The sequence below is a fragment of the Polypterus senegalus genome, chromosome 2, assembly GCF_016835505.1.
Source record: "Polypterus senegalus isolate Bchr_013 chromosome 2, ASM1683550v1, whole genome shotgun sequence".
NCBI classification, from domain to species: Eukaryota; Metazoa; Chordata; class Cladistia; order Polypteriformes; family Polypteridae; genus Polypterus; species Polypterus senegalus.
This window is the reverse complement of record NC_053155.1, coordinates 111,487,600-111,508,067: the sequence shown is the minus strand read 5'-3', so window position 1 is coordinate 111,508,067 and position 20,468 is coordinate 111,487,600. Positions and strand designations below refer to the sequence as shown.

The 20,468-nt window shown below is 38.2% G+C and overlaps 1 protein-coding gene across 1 annotated transcript in view; it reads right to left on the bottom strand.

The window, feature by feature from the left end:
- Positions 1-20,004, bottom strand: part of LOC120523246 (F-box only protein 40-like) — a 50,366-nt gene extending 30,362 nt beyond the window's left edge. Inside the window, exon 1 of the mRNA XM_039744351.1 lies at positions 19,891-20,004. The gene's annotated coding sequence lies outside the window, so the exon portion shown is untranslated. The remainder of the gene's footprint in view (positions 1-19,890) is intronic.
- Between the last annotated feature and the right edge of the window lie 464 nt (positions 20,005-20,468).

The window sequence follows — 20,468 nt, the reverse complement described above, 5'->3', positions numbered from 1 at the left end:
GAGAATCTCCACAACACAGAACCTCACACCAAACAGAAACGAACTTGTGGCCAAAAAGATGCCAGGCGTCCAGCTCTAAAATGACATATGAGCAAAGACAACTGAATGATTTGATTTGTTATTGCACGTAAGAGCGGAGTCAACCGTTTTAACAAACAGCGTATTGCACTGAGTGTGTGTGTATATATGTAGATATGTATGTATATGTATATATATGTTTATATATGTGTGTGTGTATGTATGTATATATATATATATATTTGTGTGTATATATGTGTGTGTATGTATGTATGTGTGTGTATATATGTGTGTGTATATATGTAGATATATATATGTATGTATATATGTGTATATGTATAGATATGTATATATATATATGTTTATGTGTGTGTGTAAATATATATATATATATATATATGACAACAACACTCATCACTCACAACAGTGACAAAACAATTACATTGACAATCAGGTTACGTTATTTTCAAAATGTTTCCTTTTCTTTTCATTGCTTCTTTAACACACTACTTCTCCGCTGCGAAGCGCGGGTATTTTGCTAGTGTTAATATAAAACAAAGTGCTTTTCTCTGTCACAACTCTCAAAAGCAGCAGATGGCTATTGATGACCTCAGTGATGCAGACTGAGTTGATGTTCACATGATCAGTTAGGAGAATCACCACTCCTCTACTATGACTTTTTCCATGGCTAAATAATATACTACCTCCCCATATCTGTGCCCATTATGCCTCAAGAGATGCATCGCTATACATGTCCTAGAGGAAGGCTGCCATCAGATGTTTTCATTTCGCCCCATATGTTGGTTTCAGAAGGCCTGTGCATCACTCTGATTAGACTTGACTTTTCCTTATATCTTCTTTCACTTGCTCAACATCCTGTCTTTCTACAGCTACATAACCAGTAAGCCATCCTTTTTCATTTTGGATTGGCTTGAAAGGACCCATTTCCTCAATCCTCCCTTCATGTTCATGCTGCCCTGCTGAAGGTGTCACCTCAACTTCAGGCACCATTTCTTGTTCAGCAACTTTGACTGAACAAGGGGACCAGCAGGGTCATTTGAAATATTAGGATTTGTGTCCCCACATATAAACATTTCATAGGTTCAGTGCTAACAAAAATTACATACTTAAAGCAAGGAATCCTAAAACTGAGGGAAACATTTAGCTTTCTACTCTCATTATTTTAAAATCATATCTGTGTTCTGGTGTTTTGCAGCCCAGTGGAATCCATGTTATTTTTGACATCACTTTTCCTTATCAAACGAGCTCCCATTTTAAGATTTTTTTTTCATGAAAAGACTGAGGCATTTAAAAGAATAGCTTTTTTGGCTAGAGTGGAAAAGGGCAGGACCAAAATAGGAGCATCTCTAATAACAAGTCCAACAACAACATTATTGACTAAATCAGTTGAGTCTAATAAATGCATTGTACTGGTCATCCTTGAATATGTGCAAATGTGCTTACATCTTTACTACCATTTCCACCACCAAAACTTACACCTTTAGTGAAAAAGAAACTTCATACACAATATTTTATTCCAACACCTCTACTTTGAGTGCTGCCTTCGTGAATCATTGCATTGGTTTAGAAATGTGACACTCAACAAGCAGTGTAATTGTTCCCACCCTTTTATAAGCAAAATTAACTCATGGATTTCTATATGTGTTATACATCTGGTTCTACAAAACTAACTCAGAGTGACATCTTTTTTATAATCAATGCAGTTCTCTAAATAAGAGAGCTCTGTAACAGACGTTAAGCCATCTGTAAGCTTACAACGACGATTCTTCAAAACTTTTAAGGAACATTGAAATAACTTCATAGTACGTGTTGAATTATTCTATCCGGCTATCCTTCCAGTGTCGCGCCAGCCTCAGTAAATATAGAGCACGAGGCAGGAACTTGCTAGCGCTGCAGCACCGTGTCCTCACATGTTTAATTATTAACAATACAGATTATTTAAATAAAGTTAAAGTTTTATCTGTATAATATAATCAACATATTTTGCTGCATTTCATCTTAAAAATGATATCGTCATCATATGTAAATACGCACTTTATAAAGTGGTGCAGGTTGTGCAATATTATAACTGTAGTGCAAGTTTACAGTGGGGTAATTTTACTTATAAGTACAAACAGTTCTACAAGGAGCAATTGATTGAGTGCGTTTAAAGTTTTTGGGATGAAACTGTTTCTGAACTGCGAGGTCTGTACAGGAAAGGCTTTGAAACGTTTTGCCATGGCTGAGGCAGCGTGTGCTTGATGCTGTATACCGATAGTTCTCTTTCTGATCAGCTGCTGCTGTGATTCACATTCAAATACAGTGATATAAATACTCTGAGTGGTGCAGTGAGAGTAATATGGAAAAAGATGATCCACTGTGGCAACCCCTAACGGGAGCAGCTGAAAGAAGAAAAAGAAGAACAAGAAGATGGTGCAGTGAGAGTAACAACTCCAAAGCAGTTATGGTATTTGGAATACTATGTCTATTCCCTGGACCATTATATTGTTACAGGTTATTTACAATCAGATGCATTACACTAATAAACAATATGAAGTTAATTTCAGTGTATTTATAAAGCCGCGTCAGGATAAGAAAGGATAACCACACAGGAACAGTTGCACTGCTTTGATGCTGGGTGCCGCCAGTCTGAAAAGCTGAGCAGAGAACTTGTGTACGACAAGGTATGAGGTACCATGGAAAAGTGCATGGCTTTATGCCAAGTGTAGGTTTTATACATCGCGATTTGAACGGGGAAACGTTCTTACGTAACATTAAGGCAATATGCAAATCTGGAACATACTCATGCAACCATGTTTTTGGTTAAACACATAAAGCTACACTCACGTTCTTCTAACTGCAATCTTGTCAGTACATTTACAGTAATTTCTCCATCTTATTCATCAGTGATTTTATATTTTCTATAATGATCACTGGCATATATTGTTTATATTTCTGTTTCTTGATTCTTTTTCAACACCAGCTCCACTGCCACACAATCTGCATCAAACCTACTTTAGTATATCCATCCTCTGTTGGGCAGGTGAACTCTTTCTCCACAGAGCTAACACCTGTACACCATCCCGCTGTTACTGTTCTCAAATGGCTCAGTTAAATAAAATGTTCTAGAAGTCAAAAACAGGATAAATATTTTCCACGACTAATTAATGACCATCATTGCATTGCAGTATTGCTACCTAGCACAACCTCATACACTAGAAAATAAACATGGACATAAAGCTAATGTAACATGAAGTCGCTCCCCATGGCATGCAGTGAATCAGTGAATTACAGATGCCCCTGGAGCTTGTCTGAGACAATAAAATCCTGTTAACAATTTTGTGATTGTTTCTTTTTAAAATATACCAGCCCCTTCTTGGGATTTATTGATTTATTTAATTTTATTACATGCAAAGAATAGATGTTGACACTTTCAGATCAAATTTAATTGTTTAAAATTAGGCAAAGCTAATTGTTCTAAATATAAATATTTCCTAAAATCAGTGAAGCAAGCAATTAGTCCACCCTAATGGAATGGAGTAATCTCTGGTCTTATGGAAATTATTAGTGAATCGTCCCAGTGTCCAAAGTCAACTCCTTAATTAATCAATGCCTCATACTGTTCATCAATATCAAGCTGATCCCTGTACAGAACTAATGGAGCGCTTTGACCACATTATATTTAAACACCTTCTCAGAAAAGTTACATTCTTTTTACACCCAAAATAATATGCAAAAAGAAGTGCAGAGGTTGCCTTGTTAAGTCATGCTAAACAACATCTTTGAACATCTGGACCAAACTTAGCAATCTTTTCAAAATTTTGTGTGCAGGTTTTAGCAGTGTGTTCATAATTATGTAAGAACATTCACTTTTGGAGTTGTAGAGAGGCAGACCTTATGTTAGCAGTACTGGCTGAATGGAATCAATCCTGGATGAGATACCTGTCCATCTTTCATTTATACTGAGCCCAATTAGAGTGAACAAATAACTAGTGCATACCGATAATATTAACGTTTATTTCAACTTTGGCAAACAACAAACTATGCAGCTATGTAAATAGGAAAACTCATAGCAGTCACTAATTTTCCTGGGATTTGATCCCCAGCTCCTCAAACTGTGAATTAATATGTTAACTGCTGTGCTAACTGTGCCTTCTGTCAATCAAGACTTTAGGTGTTATTTGTGTTGTTATGTGCTAGAGCCTCAAAACATCTGGAAGTAAATGTTGCCATGGGATTGAATGTTCAGGAAATAGTTCAAAATCAAGAGCCACTGAAATATTACCCTTTGTGTGCAGTTCTGTATACAAAATCCCTAGTACTGACATTTCTATTTTTTTCCCTAGGTGATAAGCTGTCTGTGGGTGACATATGAACTATGTGTCACAGTGTATGTAACAATCTAAGGAAAAGCATTAAATGAAATTTGCAAAAAGAAAATAATATATACTTTTTTATATTATAGGGCAAAAATCCTTAGCACAATTTATTAAGTCTTTATAAAATTTATTATAAAATTACCCAACTTTGTTCGGAAAAATTTATAAGACAATGGAACTTGTGCCATTGGTTAATCAGATACATCAGAAATACTATGTAAATGAGTACTCTTCAATACAGTAGTGTCCAAACATTTTGGCAGTGGCACAACTGCAAAATTTGCAGCTTTCGTTTTTGTGGTGGCATTTCACATTGTTTTTATATAATTGTGCAGATTGATCAGATGCATATTAATTCACTGCAAAGAGCTTTATTAGCATAAAAAGTTAACTTTATCACAAAAAAACATTTTTACTTATTTTGGCCCTGGTACAAAATGATCAGCTAAAAGTGTCCAGCAAGCGTCAGGAACGTCTCCTCCTGAGGATTCAGCTGCAGAATCGTGTTGCCACCAGTGCTGAGCTTGCTCAACATTGGCAACAGGTGGGTGTGAGTGCATCTGCACACACAGTGAGGCGAAGACTTTCAGACAATGGCCTGATGTCAAGAAGGGCAGCAAAGAAGCCACGTCTTTCCAGGAAAAACATCAAGGACAGTCTGGAATTCTGCAGGAAGTACAAGGATTGTACAGTAGAAGAGTGGTGCAAAGTTATTTTTTGGATAAATTCTCCTTCTGACTTTATAGGACATGTGGAAAATCGATTGTCCAGAGAAGGAAAAGGTGAACACTACCATGAGTCCCGTGTTGTGCCAACAGTGAAGCATCCTGTGACACTCCATGTGTGGGGTTGCTTCTTATACTAGGGAGTGGGCTCACTCACAATTCTGACCAAGAACACTACCATAAATAAAGAATCATTTCAAATCGTCCTCCAAGATCAACTTTTCCCAAAAATCCAGGTGCAATTTAGTGATGATCTTGTATTTTCTAGCATGATGGAGTACCATATCACAAGGCAAAAGTGATAATGAAGCAGCTCGGCACATAACATTGAAAGTTTGGACCCATGGCCAGGAAACTCCCCAGATCTTAATTCCATTGAGAACCTGAGGTCAGTTCTCAAAACATGGGTAGACAAACAGAAACCCACAAATTGTGATCAACTCCAAGCACTAAAAAGGCAAGAATGGATCACCATCGGTTAGGATTTGGCCCAGAAGCTGATATCCAGCTTACCAGAGTGAATTGCAGAAGAAGGGCCAACAGTGTAAATACTGATTCTTTACATAAATTTGGTGTATTTGCCAATACAAGCATTTGAAATTTATGATTGATCTTCATTATACCATAGAAACATGTAAAAAAATAATCTGAAAATGCTAAAGCACCGGGGTTTGCAAAACACAACATTTGTGTCACTGCCAAAACCTTTGGCCACTACTGTATGCAATATCTGTAATTTTTACCAGGGGCTAATGTAGTCCTTGGTGGTGTTGGGGTAAAAGAGACAGCCAAACTCCATATTAAAGCGGATTTAAAGTTGATTCATTTAAAGCTAAAAACCGCTAAAAATCTCAACTATCCTTTAGAACCTTAGTACTGCCTCGGTTTACATTTAGTTTGAGTAAATGTCTACCAATAAAAAAAGTTACTAATTACTTTTACTCATGCACTGTTCTATTACCTTGTTATCATTTTCTCAAAAAGCAGAATCTCCATCAACTATATAAAAATCACACTTTGTTCTGTTCAACTGTGACTTAGCTCCATCAGTTAATTGGTGGTGTTTTGTGTTTTCTTTTCTTTTATAGATAGATAGATAGATAGATAGATAGATAGATAGATAGATTAAGATTTATTAATCCCAAGGGGAAATTCACATACTCCAGCAGCAGCATACTGATAAAGAACAATATTAAATTAAAGAGTGATAATAATGAAGGTATAGCAGACAGACAATAATTTTGTATAATATTAACGTTTACCCCAGGTGGAATTGAAGAGTCGCATAGTGTGGGGGAGGAACGATCTCCTCAGTCTGTCAGTGGAGCAGGACAGTAACAGCAGTCTGTCGCTGAAGCTGCTCCTCTGTCTGGAGATGGTACTGTTCAGTGGATGCAGTGGATTCTCCATAATTGACAGGAGCCCGCTCAGCACCCGTCGCTCTGCCACGGATGTCAAACTGTCCAGCTCTGTGCCTGCAATAGAGCCTGCCTTCCTCACCAGTTTGTCCAGGCGTGAGGCATCCCTCTTCTTTATGCTGCCTCTCCAGCACACCACTGCATAGAAAAGGCCGCTCATCACAACTGTCTGATAGAATATCTGCAGCATCTTATTGCAGATGTTGAAAGATCCCAGCCTTCTAAGGAAGTATAGGACGTTTATTTCTTCTATATATTTTTTTTCAGTTCAGAAAGCACTTAACGTTGACTGTTAATTGACATTGTGAACTTAATGACAATATAAGGTTATTGGGCTATGTACTATGACCCATCCCGGTCTGCTACAGCAATTAATAATGGTGGGTAATATCTTTCTATGTTTCAAACTGCTTTTGTTTCATTAATGTCACCACCCCCTTCTAATTGTGAATAATTTATGAAGGGGTAAACCCCCACAATCTTCAAATGTTGTCTTTGTGTCATCAAGGAACTCAAGATGGTAAAACTAGGACCAGAGGCCATAAAGGATGAGAAACACTGCTGTAAGATAAATACTGTAATCCAGTGAGACAATGAAATTGTTCTCCTAAAGTCGTTGAGGAAAAATCTCAGCAGTTGTTACAGCATTTTTGAGATGTTTGTGTTTTTAGTTTTTCTATTGTGAATGAGGGAGTTCACCCCTAAACAATGATATATTGAAATGTCTTTTGTTAGTAAATACCTACTGTCCTACATGTATCTTCTGTTGATTGGTTAGTAAGTGAGTTGGTCAGTAAACTTTGTTGATTGGTTAGTAAGTGAGTTGGTCAGTAAACTTTGCACTTTATATAGGGTGGTCCAGATCTAATTATGCAATTGTCATTATGATATAACTTATTAAGTTTATTACATAGAAAATCACCCAAAAAATCCCAGACCATCAAGAAGTGTGCGAACTGATGACATGAAGAATCGTCTTTGCACCGAACTGGAATTGTCCCCACATAAATCAAAGTTATCCAGATGATTTGGATCTGCATAATTTGATCTGGACCACCCTGTATATATCTTATGATGTGTGTGTTCTTGCACAAGAGAGGAGGAGGTGAGTACATGTTTCCGAGAAAACCAGCTTTACTGTTGTCAAGACAGGAATGTGATCAAAGCATGTATCCAAATGGGAGCTGTCACTTCCGCATACACAAATACAGCGAGGATTCAAAGGCGTTGATGTCACCCTGCACAAGCTCCCTTTTTCTGATTAAAAGAACAAATACCCTTCCATGGAGACAAGACAGAAAGTGAGCACGCAGCCAGGTCAGCATCCGGTTTTAAATGTTCCTATCTCAACCAACGAGCAACAAACGCGTTACATGGGAAGCCTGTGAACTTGCAGTTGCACCAGCAGCAGGCAAACAGTCCCTGCCTTTGTTAAGCGAGTGTCGGAGCACAGTACAGTTGGAGTTTTGTCAGGGTCTCAAAAATATCACTATATATATATCTACTGCTCAAAAGTATTAAAGGAACACTTTTTAATCAGAGTATAGCATAAAGTCAATGAAACTTATGGGATATTAATCTGGTCAGTTAAGTAGCAGAGGGGGTTGTTAATCAGTTTCAGCTGCTGTGGTGTTAATGAAATTAACAACAGATGCACTAGAGGGGCAACAATGAGATGACCCCCAAAACAGGAATGGTTTAACAGGTGGAGGCCACTGACATTTTTCCCTCCTCATCTTTTCTGACTGTTTCTTCACTAGTTTTGCATTTGGCTACAGTCAGTGTCACTACTGGTAGCATGAGGCGATACCTGGACCCTACAGAGGTTGCACAGGTAGTCCAACTTCTCCAGGATGGCACATCAATACGTGTCATTGCCAGAAGGTTTGCTGTGTCTCCCTTCACAGTCTCAAGGGCATGGAGGAGATTCTAGGAGACAAGCAGTTACTCTAGGAGAGCTGGAGAGGGCCATAGAAGGTCCATAACCCATCAGCAGGACCAGTATCTGCTCCTTTGGGCAAGGAGGAACAGGATGAGCACTGCCAGAGCCCTACAAAATGACCTCCAGCAGGCCACTGGTGTGAATGTCTCTGACCAAACAACCAGAAAGACTTCATGAGGGTGACCCAAGGGCCCCATGTCCTCTAATGGGCCATGAGCTCACTGCCCAGCAGCATGCAGCTCGATTGGCATTTGCCATAGAATACCAGAATTGGCAGATGCACCACTGGTGCCCTGTGCTTTTTACAGATGAGAGCAGGTTCACCCTGAGCACGTGACAGAAGTGAAAGGGTCTGGAGAAGCCATGGAGAACATTATGCTGCCTGTAACATCATTCAGCATGAGCAGTTTGGTGGTGGGTTAATGATTGTCTGGGGAGGCATATCCATGGAGGGTCACACAGACCGCTACAGGCTTGACAAAGGCACATTGGCTGCCATTAGGTATCAGGATGAAATCCTTGGACCCATTGTCAGACCCTATGCTGGTACAGTGGCTCCTGGTGCACGACAATTCCTGGCCTCATGTGGTGAGAGTATGCAGGCAGTTCCTGGAGGATGAAGGAATTGATACCATTGACTGGCCACCACACTTTCCTGACCTAAATCCAATAGAACACCTCTGGGACATTATGTTTTGGTCCATCCAATGCCACCAGGTTGCACCTCAGACTGTCCAGGAGCTCAGTGATGCCCTGGTCCAGATCTGGGAGGAGATCCCCCACAACACCATCTGTCATCTCATTAGAAGCATGCACCGATGTTGTCAGGCATGTATACAAGAACACAGGGGCCATACAAAGTGCTGCGTACAATTTTGAGTTGCTGCAATTAAATTTTGGAAAAATGGACTAGCCTGCCACATAATTTTTTCACTCTGATTTTTGGGGCGTCTTTGAATTCAGGGCTTTGTAGGTTGATCATTTTCATTTCCATCAAACGATGTGGCATCCTTTCGTTCCTAACACATTACCCAGTCTATATCAGTATATATATATTGTCACACATGTGCGCATGGGAGGCAGCTAAAGGGCTTGAGTAAGGACAATTCTGAATCAGACCAGGATGTGGCAGAGTGCACTGACTCTTTTTCTCTCTTTTCTGCAGGCCTTTCATGGAAGATTCCACTTGGCCCTCTTGATGTCACTACTGGGTCTGAGTCTATGAAAGAAGACCTTGCTGGCTCTGGCTCCTATGATGTCACGTCTGGGCTCGAGCCTATGACTGAAGACCCTTATGAATCCGACCCCTTTGACTTCAATTCCTATCTTCCCCTTTAAAAGCCTCCACCTTTTCCCTATTCCCTCAGTTCTATTTTGGACTCGGTTTTGGGCACATCAGTGCTGTGTAACATATTTACAACTTTTCAGTCAGGATATCAATTATACAGGTGGCTGCCCCAAACCTTGCTATGGCTCTGTGTGGAGTTTCTGACACTGGTGAAGTTGGCAGGATGGATGGATCCCGGAAGAGAAGGTGGGAACGTACTGTGGCCGAGTTTTCAGGCGGGGAGGGTCTCCCATGGTTCGGAGAGACCTGGTGCAGCCTCTGCTCCCAGCACTTAGCTAGACAGCCTGGGCAGACCAGGGAGTGTACTGGGCTGCGGGGGGCGTTGGTGGGATCACAGAATTGGGCTGCTCTGGATGGGGGAGACGAAAGGTGCTTATTATGCTCTATCGGAGGAGAGTGCCCACCTCCCTGTGAAGGCAGAGCCCTGATTTCCACCCAGGGGTTCCCAAGACTGGCAGGTCATTGTGGGCTGCAGTGGGGCACTGGTTACGGCCAGGTTAAAACAAGCCCAACCAAATAGTGGAGCAGGTGGCTTGCTACCTGCTCCTAAATGCTCTGCCCTGAAGTTTCTCCCAGCTAGTCTGGGGTAAAGACTTTCAAAATACGGAAGGCCGCCTGGGTTGCTATGTCTCCACGGATTCCCATTGGGAAGTTGAAATAGTTGGAGCCCTTTTGGGTTCCATGGGAGCCGACAGGGGGAGCTGCAGTGCCCTACTTTAGATTTCCACCGCACCTGGGTGTACTTCCAGATAACACTGAAAAGCCACCTGAAGAGCTCCCAAGTGCAGCATAAAGGGAGCTGCCTCACTTCACACAGGGAGCCTTAGTCAGGGGGAAGTGGATAAAGCTTGCCAAGGGAAGTGGAGAAGGAAGGAGGCTGTAAGAGTCTAAAGGAAAGGACAGTATTTATTGTGCTGCTTGTGACTCTGGATATCAGTCCTTGGAGATTGCTCAGGGTTTGGCTTGACTGAATGGAACTGGTGTCCTTGCTTGTCTGTGTTGGGCTGAGGCTGCAAGTGTGACCCGGGTCTTCACAAGCTTTGTCCAACTGTTTCTGTTTCAGCTGTCTTTATTCATTATCGAAATTTTTGGTTTCCAGTTCTTTATTAATACCTATTGTAGCTATCTATATATATGGTGTAATTGAAGATTTGGTATCCGTTTTTGTTTTGATTTTGAAAAATAAAATACACTTCTTAAATGAAAGGGCATTAGTTATAATGAAGTAATAAAATAAAAATAAAGACAAAACAGTAATGGCCACAAATAAAATAAGGTAATTTAATGACTTTTGACCTAAGGGTGGCACTTTTATTCCTATAGGTTTTTATGCCTGCACTGTTGCATGTGGAATCATCAAGTGTTTTGCGGAGGTCACTGAGGGAAAACAGGGGACCGGCAGAAGAAAATGCAACAAACAGTAACCTCCAGGATCTTAAGGATTACATTCCAACTTAAACACTGGCAAATAAACAGCGTCTCTTCTGGGAGCCCTAACTCTTTAACATTGTTCTCTGTCTTTTTTTTATAACTAATCTAAGATGCTTACATATGAAGAAGAAATTGTGAGAATAATAGAATTAGCTGCATTTTTACACAATTTTCTGTCATTTTTTGTATTTTTATTTTTTGACATGGTTATTTTATTTATTATAAATAAATCATACATTTGTATTCAATGCATGCTGATTTCATTGTTAATTTACATAAAAAAAAATTTTTTTTCACATGTTAGAAGCTTTTACATTTAGATTAAGAATTGTTTGTAGGAAATGTCTACATTGGGGATATTTGTCCCACTAGCTATCTCATTGAATGGTGTCAGTCAAATCTTTTTAGCACTGCACATGTCTCAAAATGATGGCTCCTTTATTTGACCATTTATATTTGTTTAGCCGCTCTCAACTTAATTATGTTGCACCCATCCTGAGTATCATAAAGAAGTGAAGTACCTTGGTAGTATTGTTGACATTCTTGTTTCAGGACCCAGACTCTTGTTCTCAAGATTTCTGCTCTGAGCAATTCAGTTTCGCTTCTAAGGAGAATCCTACACAGTCTTGAAGAGGAATGTGAGTGCTCCTACTGTCTTATTTCCTCATGTCCTTATGATGGTAATTCAGGCCACTTTATGATGCTTCTTTAATATTTCTACTTATAAACCTCAGAATAGTAAAAATGTATACATCTCAAATCCACAGTTTGTTTGCTGTGTATTAGAAGAGATTTTAAAGGAATTAAAATTCATCAAAAAATCAGTAGCCTTTGATGGCAATGGGGAATAGTCATAAACTCAGCCCAAGGCTGCAGGTTTTTGTTCCAACCAACCAACATCTGTTTTTTTCTTGGACTCCTTGCCTGATTAAACAAGCTGTTATTTCAGAACTTCTGTGTTTTGGGGACAAAATAAATATTACAAAACTAAGTTTGGTACATTTTTAGGTATCGGGCAGGACAAATATTTGGTGACATTCTGAATAGGGTCATTGTAATTTTGATGTTAAAACAACATGCATTACCTGATTTTTCACTGTTGCCTCACAGAAGGGTTTGGTTTAATGTCTGTTATTTGCTGTGGACATATGTATACAGCAGTTGTGCCCATTTAAGGGATTTTATGTAGTTTGTGGTTAAAGTGGAATATAATGAAGGGGTCAGTGATCAGATTTTTGGACTAGTATTATCTTGCATAGAGGTAATAGGTACAGCTTGGGGGTTAGCAAGGTCAAGGACAGGGATTATTCTCCTCTTTGGCCTGAGCTGAAATTATTTTTATTTTGTTGAACACGTAAAAAAAAAAAATAAAAACAAAAAAGTGTATTGTGCCTACTTTTTTATTGTAGTTAGCAGACTGATGAATACAGTTAAATTAAGATTGGAGTATTTTCCTAAAAAACATTGGCCGGCTGGGTAATATTTTAATTTTTGAATTGACATCTCATCATCCTTCAGGCTTGTGCAACTGCAGCTCTAGATTGTTCTCTGTTCTTGTTTAGTGAGCGGACACATTATGGATATTCATCGAATTTTTAATCTGATGCAGTCTATACTTCAGTTATATGAGCTGTTACTTCTAGAATGAAATAATTCTGGTGCAGAGCAAATTAATGAGGAAATATCCATTGCACAAGACTGGTCTGAAGTCCTGAACAATTTTCTGTTTGTGTCAGACACACAAAGGGGCTACATGTTAAGGAAAAACATATTTGCTGTTGCAGGTTGTGGTCATATAGGCTTGTGGTCATATAGGCTACAGAGTATTTGAAAAATTGTATGATGGAGCATCACTAATGTCAGGGCATTAGAGCAGGGTTAAGCAGTGAATAAGAGAGGGATTCCCCTTTGCTGTTTATATACATTGCATAGCGTATAAACTGAATCTGGTCCTCGTTGAACCATGCACTGTCATTAAAATTACTATAAAAAAATGTAATTGACAGACTCTACTCTATGCTTGCAAAGCCAAATACCCATCATAGGTTTTTTATGATGCAGACAGTACTGGCCCTTAAATCCAAGGAAATTGTACAGCCCAGTGATATACATGGCACATGAAAATGGTGATGTATCTATGCTATCATATCTCAGTATGCTGTTACAACTCAGTGTCTGACAGAAATTTAGGAAGATACAGGTAAGGCCTCTACTTGTTGAACGTGTAGTGGTGACTACACAGTAAGATGCAAATGATGAGATACCCCAGGAGTCAGAAGCTCATATGATTAAAAGTCATCTGTGTTGGGCACCATGTTGGATGAACAGGCAATTTTCAGATGACACCATGGACCTAAGTGTTGCATTTCATGCTGTGATCAACTATAACAAAAAGAATATCAGTCAACTTCTTAGTACATATGCAAGCTTTAAATTCCAACTACTAATTAGGATCTCTAAAATTTACATTTATAGTTCTCTAATTATTCTTGAGAAACTTCAAGAGGAAGTGCACAAGAACACCCATCCAAACTTTCTTAATTATTACAGTTGATGAAGTCAAATGGCTTTGGAACATCAGAAATATGTTTCTCAGTCGTTAGGAGATTTACAAACTGGCTCAGATCTGGAGAGGCTCAGGAGAGATTCTTGGATTTTGCTCTGCTTCACAAAAAGAATGAGCTGACTGCAAAACTGCCTAAAGAAAAGATAGTGGACATTTTACGCCAGTGGGAGAAAAGTTTGTTTTTTTTACTGCTGCAGGTAACCTATTTTGTATGGGATCATGGTGTTAGTCTTCTATATCAATACTAGTAACTCTTAGATCAAGACAAAATAGTAAAATGGAATGCAATATGTCTTTAAATGCCATCAGTTCATGTCCAATCATATATTCCTAAATTTTCATACTTGAGACTTAGCTAATGTGGATTTGCCACATGATGCTCAGCACATGCCTTGTGGTGACTGGTTGAAGGGATTAGTCTTGGACTTGGATCTCAAAATTATTCTTGCATTTTGTTCTCCGAAATCCACAAACTGGCAGTCTGAATTAAAAAAAAAAGTGTATCTATCAGAGTGAAGTCCCGGAGAGTATGTACACATGAAATCTTAGATGCCCGAACCTCAGTCCTGTGCTCTGTATAAATGATTAAAGATAAATCCTTTAATATAATATGGTAGGCTCTGAGCTCTTGCAGAAGCTAAATCCTTTATCTGGCTTGCTGGCAGGACTGTGTCCTCAGTAATTGAATTTGAGCTCCTTAGGAGATCCTGCAGCCAGACCCTGCACAGTCTGCCAAGCTCCTTAGCTCTACCACCCTGTTTCTTGTCACAGTTTTTGGACAGATGTGTTCAGAAACAACAATATGCAAGTTTGATCAGGATAATGGGCCTTTGGGTCCAGTAGTCTTTTGAAATGCACAGACAAAAAGAATACAGACTACAATTGGGTATTCCCTATATTAGATTAGCAATATAATTTTTACATTTTTAAGGGGATGCTATTCCATCATATTGTAATATGCTTTTTGGTACATAATGTTTAATGAATTAAAACTACATTGCAGCAAATTATTTGTTAATAAAACATGACTCATTTCATTTAGAGTATAGCATATTTGTTTATCTCAGAGAAATGGGAAAAACTGAATAGACACATTCAAGACTGTTTAATTTATAAAATAGTTCCAGTTTATACATATTTAACAAAAACCGACAATAAAAACAACATTGCATATTGAGAATTCTACAATACTGATTTGACCTTGGATAGTTCAGAACACTTAAAGAGTATAGAAGAGCACATTTTCTAAGGATTTCCCAGTTCAATCAATCCTTATATAAGAGACTAACTGTCGTGCAGACAGTCATAACCACAATGACATTTATTTTGCAAAATGGATAATCACTTAAATTAAATTATATTACACATATAAATCATAACTAAGGCCCAGTAAATTAATTTTAGTCATACAAAGAAAAGGAAAGGTAAATGAGGCAGAACGCATTTTTGTACTTGAAACTAAATGCAGGTCTAAAGGACAAAATTCAGATATGCCAGCCTAGTGATTTCCTAATTAATATCTCGTTTTGTTAAATATTGACTTTACTGAAACTTTCTTATTTAAAATCTGACTGAGATGTTAACCTGGACATCACTTCTGCTGAAATTAATCAAAAAACAGGACACTATCACTGTGGCGCTATATTATAAAACTCGTTATGTAATGAGAAGTACAAACATTCTTATTGTATTGATGATTTTACTTTTACTGCAAAAATAACACTTTCAGTCAAGATTTCTTTAAGTAAAACATGTTAACTAGAACACTGAAATCAAAGTCCTCAGCGTACTTTTACATAGTATCACTGTGCATTTTAAATTTAGTTGCTATAAATCTGATTGCAAAAAAGTATGCTTAACGTAATGCTAATGTTGCTGATTTGTGCATACTTAATAATCCTTCATCTTTATTTCTTTCCCTACTTGAAATGTTATTTTGGTAACAAACAGTATGACTTAAACAGACTGAAAGAAATTAATGGTTACATCCATCAATATTTTATATTTTCTTCCAGAAAAGAGAGAAAGAAAAAGATTGATAGGTTGGGAGCACACACTGATACAGCATGTTGCCGCACCCACCACAAGACGTCCAGAAAAAACTCCTGAAAATTATTAGCATCAGTCCTGCATGAAAACATTGAATCTTTGCATAAATGAAATGCTCCAGTATTTACTAATAACTAAATAAATAAAAATAGTTCTAAGATCATACTGATTTGCCAATAATGAGGTTCAAAAATATTGTTATCTTCTAAAAGATTCAATACTTTCTTCTTGTTATCATATTTATCCAACTAATGGCTAAGAAGCAAACAGTAATAATCCTCAAAACATTAGACAGAAGGAAATTTTATTTTACATATTGAACTGCACAGATAAAAACATCTACAAACCAGTAGTCATCACAGCCTGCTTGCTTATATTATTTTACAAATTAACATTTATAAATCTGCAGTTGCCTGGCATCTCCTCCAGGATTGTTCCTGTCTTGTGACTGATACTGCTGGGATAATCACATTACCACCATGGCAAAGAATATTATCAAGTTAGCAAGTTCAAAAATGAATAGACAGAGCAAATTTCACTGAAGACAAGGAGCCCAGTTTCAAACGAAGGATCCTACAGATTGATTTTCAGCTTTGTTTATTCTGTTTTCTAAGTACACAACAATCATTTTATAATTATTTTAAATTGTACTATACTTACTTACTAGCATATAACATCTCAGGGAGCTTTACAGAGAAAAGAACATTACAATACATGAAGAAATCAACACTTCAAATATAAACAAAAGCAATTAACCGTAGCATTGACAGATACCAGAAAAAACTTAGAAGTACATGTGACAGACTGTAAAAAAAACAATTTTATTATAAAAAGATGTATACAAATCACAGTGTTATGAAAGATAATGAAGAAAGGTAAATGACAACAGTGATAAAAGTATTTGTGAGAAGTACATTTGCTGAAAAGACTTGTTCATCTTACGGAAGCTTTACCGTGTGTTTTTTGTGAATAGCAGACTGTTGAAACTTCTAAATTAAATGTGCCACAGTTAATAAATTGTTTCTCTTATATTGGACCACTAATTTAATTTTTTTGAATGGTGAAGCTGGAGCATGAATCATTGAAAACATCCATCCATTTCCTAACCCATTGAATCCAAACAAAGGGGTCCGCTGGAGCCAATCCCAGTCAACACAGGGTGCAAGGCAGGAACCAATCCCAGGCAGGGTACCAATCCACCACAGGACACACACACACCCACACACCAAGGACAACTTAAAATCGCCAATCCACCTAACCTACATGTCTTTGGACTGTGGGAGGAAACTGGAGTACCCAGAGGAAACCCACGCAGACACAGGGAGAACATGCAGACTCCACGCAGGGAGGACCCGTGAAGCGAACCCGGGTCTCCTAACTGCAAGGCAGCAGCGCTACCACTGCGCCACTGTGCTGCCCTCATTGAAAACAGTAGATGATTTTTTGTTGTATTTCCCAAAAAGTCAAGTGAAACACAAAAGAAAATTACAGTTATTTCAGCAGAAGACTGCGCATTGGTCAGACTCAAGCCTGCCAACAGTGTTACAAGTTAACAGTGTTACAAGTCAGAAAGAAACGTCATGGCTCTGGGTAGAAAGTAGTTCAGAATGACCCACTGTCTCTGTTTCCTCAGACATCCACTCTACACCTTGGCACTTCCTGACAGCTATAGATTTGCAATAACCAACTTTATACGCTGTCAGAGCTGGTCTGAACACCATCGGACAGACACCACCACTTTACAAAACACACGTTTGTTAACAAGAATAAAGTCTGCACAACACACAGTGCTCCCAGCACCAATCACCCTCAATACGGGTCTTTCTCCCAATGTTCGTGGGCCGCCCTTTTTCCTCCTATCCCTGGAGCTTCATCCTGTTCCAGCTCCCGATTCTAGCTCCACGACTGTAGGAAGGCGGCACTTCCTGGTGTGGCGGAAGTGCCGCATGAGCACCTGGAAGCACTCCGGGCATCCCTGGAAGGTCCTTCCTCCACCTTCCCAGGTGTGGCAGAAGTGTCGATCTCCCAGGCTCAATGATGCTCAGAGTGCACCCTGGCGGTGGCCATGGGCCGCAATGGGCTTGAGCCTCTTTACTCCGTCCCCATGGTCCCCTCCTTATCCGGGGGCGGTTGCCTCCTTGTGGCCCCGGGGACGTATAGACCACCTCCTGGTCCTTCCAGGCGTCCTGGCTGGGTCTGGCCCCCAGCCTCCTGCCACAACGCAAATGGTTGCAGCTCCACATTATGAAGTCAACTTGCCATAAGAAATGTGTAGTTTGTATCAATTTGTTTTCTCTACATCTGGTGTATTTCTGTAATGTATTGACAATGCAAAGAATATTGATTAGGTGAAACTATGTAAAATGCATTTATCCAAAGTTTTATCAGTGACACTACATAATATTCTTTTGGCTTCCCAAAGTTATAGACGCAACATACACATGAATGACTATCAGCACCAACAAGCTCAATAGAGTTTGACTATATAAAATGCAAATCATTCCATATTATCAATGCCCAGATAAGTATTTTAAAATGACACTGACATGTATATCCAGTAGTATTGTGCCATCCTTCGTCAGATCACAGCAAACCATTCAGTATTAGTATAGTTTAAAGCTGGGCCTCTCCCAAAGGCAGAAGCTGACGTATTCTTCTACATACTTTTCACTTGCTCCCAAATGAGCTTCACACTACTAACATTGCTACTGAATATAATATTTTACAATTAAACTGGAATCTGCAAAAGTATTTTTTTAATTTGAATAAAGCTTCCGCTTTTTTATGAAAGACACAAATTTACTACTGTACTGTACATATATACTGTATGTATATATGTTTTATCTTTAAGAAAGTTAACAGAAATAATCGGAGTCGCCAAGTAGTACAGTGGTTAGCAGTGTCTACCCATATGGCGACTTGTGCACTTTGTTGTTAGGATGATCCTGAATTGGATTAAGTGGATTAAGAAAGTGAATGGTTGTATCATTTTTTTCAATCCACAGTTTTGACGCACTAATAATGTTTAAAAGTTTCATCTTGGATTCTAGTTATTGTTATTTTTATAATTGTATTCTGTCTGAATTTCTTAATCTAAGTATGTGTAAAATTGCTGTACCAGCAATGTCTTCCTTTTATGTCTCACTGTTCTTTATTAAATGATGAAAGTTCCATTTACTATCAGTAAAAATTACTTATTTAAACCTTTTTTCAATTTTCTTTATATTGCAGTTTGAAGACAGTGACCCTCCAGAGCTTAAACTGAAGTATATTTTTTAAACAATCCTAATTTATTTCAGGTGTCATTTTAATATTAAATATAAAGAAAGAAGGTTTGTCCTAATGGATATTTTACAAATGTGTGAGTTAGTTTGTTATAAAAATGAAGAGACTTAGTTGTTTTCTTTCTATCATTTGCCTATCTTTAGTGTGACCTTTTATATATTTTAGTGAAGGACATTATGTGCTCAATTAATATCATGAAGTAGCAATGGCACTAGACAGCTGTTTATTGTCAAACATTTTAAGTCAGAGGCCAACACTTTATCATTCAGTGCAGTACATTACTTGTACCATGCAAGAGCCAAAAAGTGCTGCTGAAATGCCAAAACCAACTGCAGTTGGGGCAATACTGTAGAATCTCCTAAATGATATTTGAAATAATATGTCCAATATTAAAATGAAAAGTTCTACTTCTTATAAAAATTGTTTACATTGTTAAAAATACCTTTGACCTTTTAATGTAAGTTTGTCATGGTTTTAAAAAAAGCAGTTTTAATTCTTAAGAAATGATTTACATTGTTAAACATGCCTTTAATTTTTAAGGTAAACTTATCCTGGTTTAAGACACTGCAGACCTAAGATATACACTTAACAGTAGCTGAGATTATGATCATTTTGTATGTAGTAGGCTGTTAAAATATTTTTTTTTTTTAAACTTAAGTATAGTTACGGAAAAGAGGAGTGCAGACTTTTGCAGTTGCACATTAACAACAAGTATGTTGTTATTCTTACCTTATAAAGTATTAGAAAATCCTAGATTTGCTCTTCTTGTTTTGGAGAACGCTTAAGTGCTGCTGAAATAGTAGCCATGTTCATGAGTGTTAAAAATAAACTTGTGCGTGAGCTGCCACGGGTAATGTGACAGTTAGTAAAGACCAGCTCAGGTTTCTAATTTTGTATTTAAACATAGGCTATTGCAAACATGGTTTTTAACTTTGTGGAGGTCAAGTGCTGCAGTCACTCTATAAAGAGAGCCCTACAAAATGGCAATACAAAACAGACAGCATTGCTAGAGGAAACTGACATTTAAATCCACAGGTAATCCTGAAGTCATGCTGTGTTTAAGTCACATCCTTTAGAATATCTATTTCCAGAATCATGAAAGTTTTTTTTTTTATTATTATTAAGTTTACTAAGTTTAATAATGTTTATTAAGTACCTTTTGTGTAATTAGGGGAGCTGAACTTACACCCTGGTTTGTCTCCTTCCAACCACTGAGCTTGCCTCAGAAATACACATATAAGTAGTAGGCTAAGGAGTGCAGGATAACTTTAATACTAATGGAAATTGTCACCCTTACATTCGAAGCA